Consider the following 11781-nt stretch of genomic DNA (forward strand, 5'->3'; position numbering starts at 1 on the left):
TATAGATTCGGCAAGGTGCAAAGAGAGCGTAGATAGTGCCATCTCCTCTAGCTCCTGCCACTGATTTTCAGACATGTTTGAAGGTCTACCTGCATCACCACTCAATGGTCGATGCAACCCTCGCTGTGCAAGTGCATCAAACATACAATCTCTCCATGCCGCAAAGTCTGACCCATCAAACACGTGCATCTGTGAGAGGTCACAATTTGATCGATCACCTGTCTCTGCCATGAGCACAAGTAGCAAGCTAGATAGCAAAACCACCTCACCAACAACACCTGGAAACTGTCTACAAATATGGCTAGAAACACAATGTAAAACCTGTGAGACACACTCCAAAATAGAGCTCCCGCAATGTCAATACAAGCCTCGGTTGATCTAGTATGAGTCCTACCATAGCCCGAGCAAGATTTTGTGAGCAAAACAAAACTCGAGCGAAGATCTATGTTGTGGTATTGGCACCTATCTAGAAAAAATGGCCATGATCATTATGACACTTCTCACCAAAAACTACGCAGGACATATATAGTACTTTTGAAAAAAACAGACAATTTCCTCGTATATGAAGCAATATTTCTAAAATAACCATAAACCTTCACGGCACCTCACATGAGGATTTTAAATCTTAACCAAATCCATCAATAGAGTACGTAGTATCTGTCCATAATCCAGAATATTAGAACATCTATAGTTGTGGTGATAACATCTATAGTTGTGGTATTATCACCGCTCGAAAAAATAATAAAAATGGCCATAACCATTATGCCTCCTCTCACGAAAAACAAAGCAAAACAAACATAGTACTTTTTTAAAAAATTGGACATAGTTTCCCTTGTACATGAAGCAATATTTCAAAAATAATCATAAGCCTTCATGGCACCTCACATGAGGATTTTAAACCTTAACCAAATCCATCAAAACAGTACATACTACTTGTCCATAATCCAAAATATTAGAACATCTGTAGTTGTGGTATTATCACTGCTCGAAAAAATAATAAAAATGGCCATAACCATTATATCTCCTCTCACGAAAAACAAAGCAAAACAAACATAGTACTTTTAAAAAAAATTGGACATAGTTTCCCTTGTATATGAAGCACTATTTCAAAAATAACCATAAACCTTCATGGCACCTCACATGAGGATTTTAAATCTTAACCAAATCCATCAAAACAGTACATACTACTTATCCACAATCCAAAATATTAGAACATCAGTATTTGTGGTATTATCACCGCTTGAAAAAATAATAAAAATGGCCATAACCATTATGCCTCCTCTCACGAAAAACAAAGCAAAACAAACATAGTACTTTTAAAAAAAATTGGACATAGTTTCCCTTGTACATGAAGCAATATTTCAAAAATAATCATAAGCCTTCACGGCACCTCACATGAGGATTTTAAACCTTAACCAAATCTATCAAAACAGTACATACTACTTATCCACAATCCAAAATATTAGAACATCAACTGTTAAAAGTTTCCATCGTGATATAACGAGATTCTTATGAACACAACAAGACATGAATTTGAATTTTAACATCCACCAATGTTATAAATCCATTGTTCTTATGATGACTCGCACTCATCATCGATGAATACGTTATGTCTCTGATACCTCTCAAGGATGCAAGAATTGTACCCCGTATCTGCTGCCATGGTTCTAGCCATCTGCTCTGCATAGACCGGCAATGCACTTCCATTTAAAAAAAAAAAGATTGTGAAGTTAAACACCAAACAAGTAATATAGGCAGTATCGATAATCAATAAATACCAGCGCTAATACAAAAATAGTGACAAAAAAGATGAGAGCAATGTCAATGTCAAAAGTAAGAGGGGCCCTCACTAATCGTCAAAGGGATTGACACGCGATGGCATGTCACTCTCATCATCAATATCTAAAGAGGTGGACGCCTCCTCTCTGCCCCGCTTTCTAGGGCGAAGCAACGGTAACACATATCCTGAAATCAATGTCTCATCAATGTCGAATGCAACACATGCTCGTCCTGAAGCCAAGCAAGCTGCTAGTACAGGAGTTGTGCCACATCCAAGCTCCAAACAAATACCTCCTCGTCGGCAAAGCAGCTCCACAAAACATGCAATGAAAGAATGGCTCCGTTGCAATCCTCCTCGCAATGGCTCACCTGATAATGATCTAGCCTGAGAGAGCTCCGGAAGGTGATGCACCATAAAATAATCCGAAGAGTGCATACCAAGACGGGAGAACAAGGCAGCGCTTTCTGATACAAAGCAAGGTGGATGCATACCCACTCTGTGAATCATAAATAGCATAGAGCAATTACACTGCAAAACAAGACACACGATTAGAGCAAACAACAAGACAAAGTGCTGAAATATTGATGTAAAAACAAATGTATCACCTCCACACGACCACCAAAACTCTCCACATAACCATATGCTCCATGATGGAGCACTACAATGCGTTGATGAACCACCATCTCCGAAGCACAAAAAAATCTCTCCACCCAGCCAACGGCCTCTCATGTTATTTTAACTAAATATCAATGATAAATACCACAAATATTACAATTTTTTTGCATGACTATAAACAAGATAGACCTGCCAAAGAAACCATGATCAACAGCCATCCAGAATCCGCCAATGTCGAGAATGCCAAATGAACACCAGCACGTACATGATCCTCTATGAAATGTCCCAACGAGGTGAAGTAGAGGAGCCTAAGAGGGACCTACCAAATGGAAGATCTAAGAAAATCAAATCTGCAGCCCATGAAACTGATTTCGTGCCGCGGGTATACAAGATAGAGTCAGAGCGTGCCCGCACGAGATGCTCGTGTACAGGGACCCATGCAAGATTACGGATCCCCGCCCTATAGTCTGCAGCAATGGCAATGTAGTCCCCAACAATAGCCATGCATCGAGTATCCATAGAACTAGAGAGACAATGAGATGGAGACTCCATAATATAAACAAAAGAGATACTCCTTCAAGCCACGATCGTGCCAGGAGCAACTGAGACATTACAGTGAGGTTTAATAAGCCATGCATCAACCACGTGGAAGGAAAGCATTAACAAATGTTTTGTAGTTTACCTGGAGGTGGCTCCACCTCCTCGTCAATGATCTGATCCACAATCCTCTCCTTTTCCTTTTGTGAGTTGCGCATTGCTAAAATAGATAACTTCAAATCAGAGCACTGTAACTTTTAGATAAGTAAATATGAGCATGATCAAACATACCTGCACGGCTCTCTTCTACTATGTCTACTGGAGGAACCTTCATCGCAGCATCCTTCAATATCATCTCTTGTAGCTCTCTTTCACGTCCAAGAACATGGCCCTTCTCCATATTTATCCACCATGGACAATTATCTATCTCCCAAGGAGTCAATGTGTGCATAGTAGAGGGATACATGCTTGTGTCTTGGATCTCTAGCTGAGTCCACTGTCTAGCCAGAAAGGGCATGGCAGGCAAGACACTCTTGGTAACCAAGAACATGAAGAATCTACAAAGGTCAATTAGGTGACACGAATGTAAGAAACAATAACAATGAATATTATCAATCTAAGTCAGTTCGTGATTCACCTGAAAGCCAAACGTTGTGCTGCCGTTCTCAATGTATCCACCTTCTTTAATGCCTGCTTATCGATATCCTTAGTCTTCACTCCAAGAGACACCTCTATTGGAAATAGATAGGGCCTCGCCTCAAATTTAATTTCTTCAAAGTAGAATGCAAGAGTGCAGTCATGCTACAAAGGCACCCCGCTTGGCACATCCAAAAGATTTGACACAATCTGAAATGCCCTCTGAAAAACCCGAGCCAAAAAACCCTCTCTACGAAGCCAGCTACATTTCCAAATAAAAAGAGGAGACAAAGTTAGAGTTATATATAAAGGCATGATATATTTAGTACTTTTAATCTTAGCTATACTTACATGCGAAAGACATGATCTCCCTTTTTCAAACCATATGCACTCCTTATAATCTTGTCTGCTTCCAATAATGAAACCCAATGAATCTTGTTTTGCACAGGGGCATCTTGAATTGCTATTAAGTTCAGCTTCTCCAACGTAGCCCAACTATCAAGACCCCATTTCAAAGACAAAACTCTTGCTATCCAATCCGTCCCAACATTGGGATCAACAATGTTAAGCAACTAAGAAATTTAATATTGCATATGACAAGTACTTAAGTAACTTTTTGCACGTTTTTCTCAAGAGAATGCCTTGAATTTATGTTATCTACATACCTTTTCAATTCGATCCTGATATTTGTGAGTAATCTCCTCACAAATTCTCTCTTCTTCTTTCTGATGCTCTTCCGCAGACAAGCTTTGTTTGATAAGAGCAACTCGCTTTTCTTTTTCTTTTGTCATTTGAATCTAAAATTAAATATACGTTAACAAGATTTGAAATCATGCATTAAATGAGAGTAAAAATCATTTAGTCTGACACATACGTCATAGACCAATCTACCAAGGTACCGTCGTGTAAGTGGTAACCAAGGCTCTGTACCTTTGGTATTCTTCTTCCGTACAGCGGCAATAAGTTTATGATCTCTATCTGGCAAACCCTTTAGATACATTTCATGGTCCGCTGTACAAATATGTGTTGTATTGACAATCTCATCACGAAGATGAGTGACAACAAGAGCATGAGTGTTCATACTGCATTGAAAGACCAAAAAACCATTTGATACTCACATTCAAGTGTTAGCAAAGATAGAAGAAACATCAACACTTACAAGTTCATTCGTTGTAAACTGCTTAGCAAGGCAATCTCTGGCACCTTAGTGGGATCTATAATGGTACATAGGACTCGACAGTGTTTCTCCTTTGAAGTGGAGAACTTCTCTTTCATCGCTTCCCTCCAAGCCACGGTGCGATGATTCCCTTCCCAAACATAGAACATGTGATTTGTGAGCTCTTGAAACTTTGTTTGTTTTTTTAACTCGGTTTCAAATTCTTCATTGATTTCATTCCAAAGAGGATCCCATGTAGCCTTTATCTCATCTAGAACATTCACAAAGTCAAACTTCAAACAACATTCACAGCACGTGGACATCAATACAAAAATGAAAAGTGTGAACACATACCATTCACAAAACTCTCCTCTCTTTTGCATGTTACCAAAGAGACAATGAATGCTCCTTTCTCTGGCATATAACCTTCTTTTGCAAAGGCCGCCTTCAATCCAGTGAGATCATCTCTCAAACCTCTCACTCTCGCATATGGAATCAATCTACATAAAGGAATGGAGGGACAATTGAAGCAACTAAAAACACGGGTGATTTCAAGAATGTCTGCACCTCTATGCATAAAGATATTTTGCTCATCTTCCATCTCAGACGCTGCGGTAACCTCATCCATTATCTCCCATGGAACAATCTGTAAACCATTCTCCTCGGGGGCTAAAGTATCATCAACTTCGTGTAGAGAGCTCTGTCCCATTTCCATGGAAAGAACCTCCTCACCTTGTGTCTCAATTTCCTCTATCATGTCGGTAGCTGAGACTGAAGATACTTGATCACTAGCATCTACCTGGCCATAAAGAGAAGCATTGCTACTATTGCTCCTTCCCCTTCGTGATCTTCCACGCGGTTTTGGGCTGTTTCAACATCAACAAAAAACATGGAGACAATAATTTTACAAAAGAGTCAAATTATAGATGGCACCATATTGAAATAAAACACAATAGAAATCTTTTAAAAAATTGGATAGAGTAACCTTTGTACATAGAGCATTATTTCAAAAAATACTATAGCCCATAATAGCTTGTCACTTGAAAAAATTTGGTCTTTAAAATTCTTTCATAAACATAATTTATGAAGCAACAAATTTAGTACAAATATCGTAAGACAATGCATATGTAAATAAAGTAAATGGTTTATATGGGTGTTGGCTATTGTTTTATTTGTCAAAGAGATAGTACTCACGCACATATACTACTTGTCATCATAGTGTATACACCCTCTTCACATTTGTGAGACAAGTACTAGTTATAGTAAAAGATCAAATATTGTTTCTATGCCAATTAGAGTGTTTCTATGCCATCAAAAAGATGTAATTATTCAAGTGCTTAAATATGCTAACAAGGCCTTGAGAGTGCAAATGATCAATGCCCTAGCATTTGCCAAACATCACAAACCAATGAAGATCCATGACTTTCAAAGCAAAGAATTTTCAAGACCAAAGTTTGCATTGAGCATCATTGAGTACCTTGTAGGTGGACGACCCCTTCGAGCGGAGTTTCGACCAGTCATTGTATTTCGTGTTCTCAATCAAACCTCTCAAAGCCCTTTCTAAAGCCGAAAACTGGACCTGCTGAAATCGGAATCGACGGACTTGCTGCGTTTGTCGCTACTTGAACCACCGCGCGCCAGCGCGCGCTCCTACGGCTACTTGAACTAGGCTGCGCTGAACCAGTCTACGCCTGACTAAACGCCTTAACCTGCCTGACCTGCCTGCCTTAACCCGCTAACCCGGACCTGCCTGAACCGGCTGAAATCGGAAATGACTGACTGCTGAAATCGGGAATGACTGCCTTAACCCGCTGAACCGGACCTGTTGAACCTGATTGAACCGGATGAAGCTGCTGAACCTGCTGAACCGGACCTGCCTGACGTGGCTGAACCGGCCGCAGGCGTTCGCTTTGTACCTGCCTGAACTACCGCGCGCCGGCACACGCTCCTATGGGTAGGTTCCTCGCACGTACGAGAAACAGAGCAACGGGTAGGTTGGTATGGCTCCTCGCACGCACGTAGAAGGGTATGGCTCCTTGCACGCAGGCGCGCAACAGAGTGAACTCAGAGAATGGGTCGTGTTTCACAGAGGCTAAATCATTAAATTTTTAAAAGATTGTGGCCTAAGTCAAGTTACTTAGAGGGGGAATTTTACTAGATTTTAGGGAAACTTACCAAAATACCCCTCTACTTTGTGGAAATTCCAAAAATGCCCCTCAAATTTCAAAAATTCCCACAATACCCCCATAAATTTGTCATAAATTCTCAAAATGCGCTTCAAATTACTCAAAATTCCTTGGAGATGTAGGCTTTGGAGATGAATTCCTTCATTATTTTTAGGCATAATTGCCTTTTTTGGGAGGTAATTTGCAAAAAATTACATGATAAGCACTTAAAAACCGATCTCAATTGTCAAACAAGAATAAAGATTAGAAAATCTTGAAGATCCAACGAAAATAGATACAGGGCTATTTTGGGAATTTTTAAAATTTGAGGGTTATATTGGGAATTTCCACAAATTAGAGGGATATTTTGGTAATTTTTCTTAGATTTTACTGATTTTTACTCATTGACAAGATTTTATTGAATTTTTTAGATTTTGAACCAGATTTGCTTAACGTTTTGGTGATCATGTTTTATGAATGCAAGCCGTCTGCACCGCTTTTTGGAGAATGACGCCCGTCCAAAATGACGCCCAAAATAACGACTACCATCTATAGCTGATGTTATTTTTCAGTTTAGACTCTGCACTCACTTTCATTTGAAACTTAATTAGTAACCTTAACTTCTGTAAGACGATTGCTTCCAATGTCTAGGCACATTACAGTATTCGGACCACAAGTTGGTCAAAAGCTTGTCCTTATTTTTGAAGGCAGCACATATGCGCTTTCTGTCTCTTCTGTGAAACAACATTTTGAGTTTACTAATGCGTTTACTTTACATCCACTTACACTAAGTGTAGGACAGGTAAAAATGGAAGTTACTGAGTCTATTAGTGGTGAAGAGGTCTTCCTTCTGAATCATGATGTCTGTCAGTTCTTCAAGGTTCGCTTGACAATTCTTGAACATGACAATGGAATTAAGGCTCCTCCAGTAATTGTCGATTTAGAATCAGATGCCGAGTCACGTGGCTGCTCTAGCGTACTTGATATTATACGCTCAATGCCTTTGCAGAGCAATTTGTACTTGGCTCTGAAACAAGCTAAAGATATCATTCAAGTTCAAGAGCTTCCTGTGTTTTATGATGGATATGTTGCATTTGAGTTGCCCTCTCTAGGTCACGCTAATGGAATGATTGGGATGGAACAGAGATATGATAGCCACATGTGGACTGAATATGTCACATGTAGCAGTGATACCTTTCCAGGGGTCGTTAGGTTCAGTCGATGCTCGGGTCACTTATGTTGTGTCAACATTGATTGTCCATATTACTCGAGGACAAGACTCTACAATGAGGTTCATTGGCGAGGCCGGCTTTCAAAGTCATCTCCAAAAGGCATGCTGACACCTGAATATGGCACCTTGACATGCAATCATTGTTCTGAAATGCCAGAGTGTGTGGCAACCTGTCCTACAGTTATTAATTATTGTATGCCAAGGGAGAAACAAAAGTGGACCCGTTGTGTGCTGCATCTAGGTGAGCATCAACATCCTTGTGTGGAAGGGAGGTCAAGAGTAAATGAGAAAAAAGTAGCATCAGTGCTCCAAGCTCGTGTTGCTCAAGAACCATTCACTACAGCCAAACAGCTCGAGCGCATGACTGCTCAGGATATGATCATGGGAAAGCTTGTAATGGACAATGCAGACAACACCGAATATATTGAAGATTGTGAGTTTGTTGAATTTCTGGACACAATCACACCTTTGTCAAGTAGACGAAGGATTGAACGAAGCTTGGAATGCGCCAAAAGATCAAAAAATATAAGTGCAAAAGGCTTAGAAGCAGTGCTTGACTTGAAGAGTAAGAGTAGGTATCCATATATACATGATGTTCTCTTCCCTGGTCAACTTGGAAATGCCCAGCAACCACATGTGTTCAAGATGTCAATAATTGGGCCAGGAAGTGGAGTTGATCTAGTTAATCGAATGCGTCTGGGTGGAAATCTTGAGCAGATGTGGATACACTTTGATCATGTGCATCGTGTGCAAGGATGGCCCACAATGTCTGCACATGTTTATGATCCGTTTGTTCGTGAACTTATGACAATCGCAACATGTGAGTTTACTGTGGAGAATAAGTTTGCACAGATAGAGTTTTGGAAGATGCTCAATAAGGTGGTTCAAGATCAAGGATTTGATAAGCCTGAGTTCAGAGGTTTCATGTCTGATGAGGCTAATGCAAATTGGATAGCAATCAGAACATTTTACTTTGGGGGTCCCAACAAGGTTGTACCATCTAAGGCAAGGTCTTGCGTGTTTCATTGGGAGCAATCCATGATCCGACATACTACTAAGTGTATCAAACCTTCCTCACAAGAGGAACACAAAATTAAATGCCGAAAATGGCAAAATGCACCATCAGAGAATCAAGCAGATATTTGCAAAGGAGAGCTTCGTCACTTTTGGAGAGCAGGGCATGCTGTTGATGGTGAAGTTTCATGTTTGGAGACATGGTTGGCTTGGTGGGATATCATAGTTTCACATTGGGGAGGAAGATTTGTTATGCAAGATGAGTCTGGCATTTTTGTGCCAAACACTAACTTGTATGAGAGTAAACATGCTAGCATGAGGGCATGCTTTGGTTTCAAAGAGAAAATTAGTTTATATGAAGCCGCAGGGGCAGATATGGCAATGGCTGTACTACAAAGTGTTAAGTACAATGCATACCTTAATTGTGCAAAGACATGTAGTGGTCTCGGAATACAAGACCTTGCGCAAATATTTTTACATCATTCATCCATTGCCTCGGCTGCAACGAAGTTGGTCAATCTTACACAGTGCTCAATGGACGAAATGGGTTTGCAAAGTCCAGAGATGAATAGGTCAAATATAAGGGAGAAGAGTGTAAAGAAAAAGAGACCAATCTTTGTGGATGCTGGTGTTGTGCTAGAGGATGATAGCCACAGGCCCGAGTATGTCACAGTCACTGAACCCATTGGTAGAACAAAGTATGCACGTGCACATGGGGAAACAAAGTATTGGCCTGAGGTGACTGTTGCAAAAACGGTATGGGCAATTAGGAGAATTGAACCTGGACGTAAAATGACATGTTTTGGAATTTTGCAAGATCAAACAGATAGATGTGGAAGATTCATTAATCAAGGCTTGCCTAATATTAATTTTGGGGTAGCAGCACTGTGCTTTTGGGGTCGAAGAAAATATCCCTCGTCAGGATCAAAGCCTGGGGGGATTGTTGAGGGTTATGTATGGTCTGCAATGCTAGTAACATGCACACATGGAAGATTCATGACATGGTGATGGGGCCACCCGGACCTCCACCAGGGGTTTGGGGGGTCGCAAAGGGTACAAATCTACTACCACATGAGGCAGAACAACTCCAAGTAAATGGATTTGTACTTCAACAACAACATGGGGTAGAATGTGCTGCTGTGAATGGGAGCATTCGAGCAGCAAATAGAGTTACAAGTGCCTTTCGGCCCAAATACAGGGATGGCAAGGTTATTAAATGGCGCTCAAAGCTGACAAAAGAATTTCAAACCAGAATTGATATTGGAAAATGCATGGCAGCAACATTAGTTAAAGAGGTTATTGTTGTGTGCAATGAAACACATGTTTTCTACATTAGCACAGAGGGGTCAAGGGCAAAGGGAGTTTCATACTCTGTGACATTGTCTGATTTTCCAAGATGTACATGTGAGGACTTCCAAAAGAGAGAGTCCAAGAGGTTGACATATGTGCCATGCAAGCATATTTACTATGTGTTTCTCCAAATTTTGGGAGGATTGCGGCCAAATGTGCAGCAATAGTTAAAGTGTCTCTAGATGTAAAGGCTTTGTGTGGTATGTAGTTTGAAATGCATCGGTGTTTTGTCTACTTATGATAATCCCTAGTTTGTGAGAGATCAGCCCTATGATAAGCCCTAGCGGTATTTTGTCTACTTATGATAAGCCCTAGTTTGTGAGAGACCAGCACAAGTTTTGAGACTGCATTCTATTAATAGTTTCTTGTAAATTTCATATGTGTTTGTAAAAAAATGAACACTATTTTGTTTTAAACAATGTAAGATGCAACGAGTTTGCTACATAATCTTATTGAAGATTGGGGTTATGTTCTTCATTCAATTTCTTTTGTCAGTTTTTTGGTGGCTAGGTTAGTTCAAGTGCCTCTCTTAAATTTTCCATTTACGTTTGCGAACAAATTAACATTATGGATCTTTTGTTATAAACAAAGTAAGATACAACAAGTTCGCTTATCTAACCTACCTCGCTCGGTTTTTTGTTTGCTCGGAAGTACTTGCTCGGGGATGGGGATTCCCCCTCTAGTATCACACTGCAATCAAACACACTACTTACAAGACGCATTCATGACGACCATAACCATGTGCATAATCTTCACCGAATCAGCCCTGAAATTCAACCCAAAATTACAAAATTCTCAGCCCTCTTGCATGGCCAAAAACAGTCCGTAATTCAGCTCCACACTACCAACCGTAGTGCATCAAGAATCAGCCCAAAACTTCTCCAATAAGTTATGACTTGTTTAGTCTGAAGATCACCTGCACACACGCCGTCATAGAGCATACATCTGTGAGCTAATCACCAAGCCCACACTGTGCGGTATCGATGCATACATGCACTAAGCTCCCACCTGCAGAGAACACCGCACGTAATCACTGAGTGCAATCGCAATCACAACCTAGATCGCGTCAACTTATGCACATAAAACTCCTGGAAAAATTTCGCCAGAGTTTCGACGCACAATGGATATCAACACAAAATAACCATTGTCCTGCAAGCTCAATACAATGAGTAATCAATGCACATTAAACTACACTCAACATACATGCATAAGCTCTGCAAACCTGTGTCCAAAAAATGCTCACAAAGAGTACCATAGGTGACCATACATATCAGCCACAACCAACCTCTGCACTTGC

The 11781-nt window shown here is 40.4% G+C and overlaps 1 pseudogene; it reads right to left on the reverse strand.

The window, feature by feature from the left end:
• Positions 1-1849: 1849 nt before the first annotated feature.
• LOC147464608 (uncharacterized) lies at positions 1850-5481 on the reverse strand (annotated as a pseudogene).
• Between the last annotated feature and the right edge of the window lie 6300 nt (positions 5482-11781).

Source organism: Adiantum capillus-veneris, chromosome 1, assembly GCF_014529385.1.
Source record: "Adiantum capillus-veneris isolate H3 chromosome 1, ASM1452938v2, whole genome shotgun sequence".
Lineage (NCBI taxonomy): Eukaryota > Viridiplantae > Streptophyta > Polypodiopsida > Polypodiales > Pteridaceae > Adiantum > Adiantum capillus-veneris.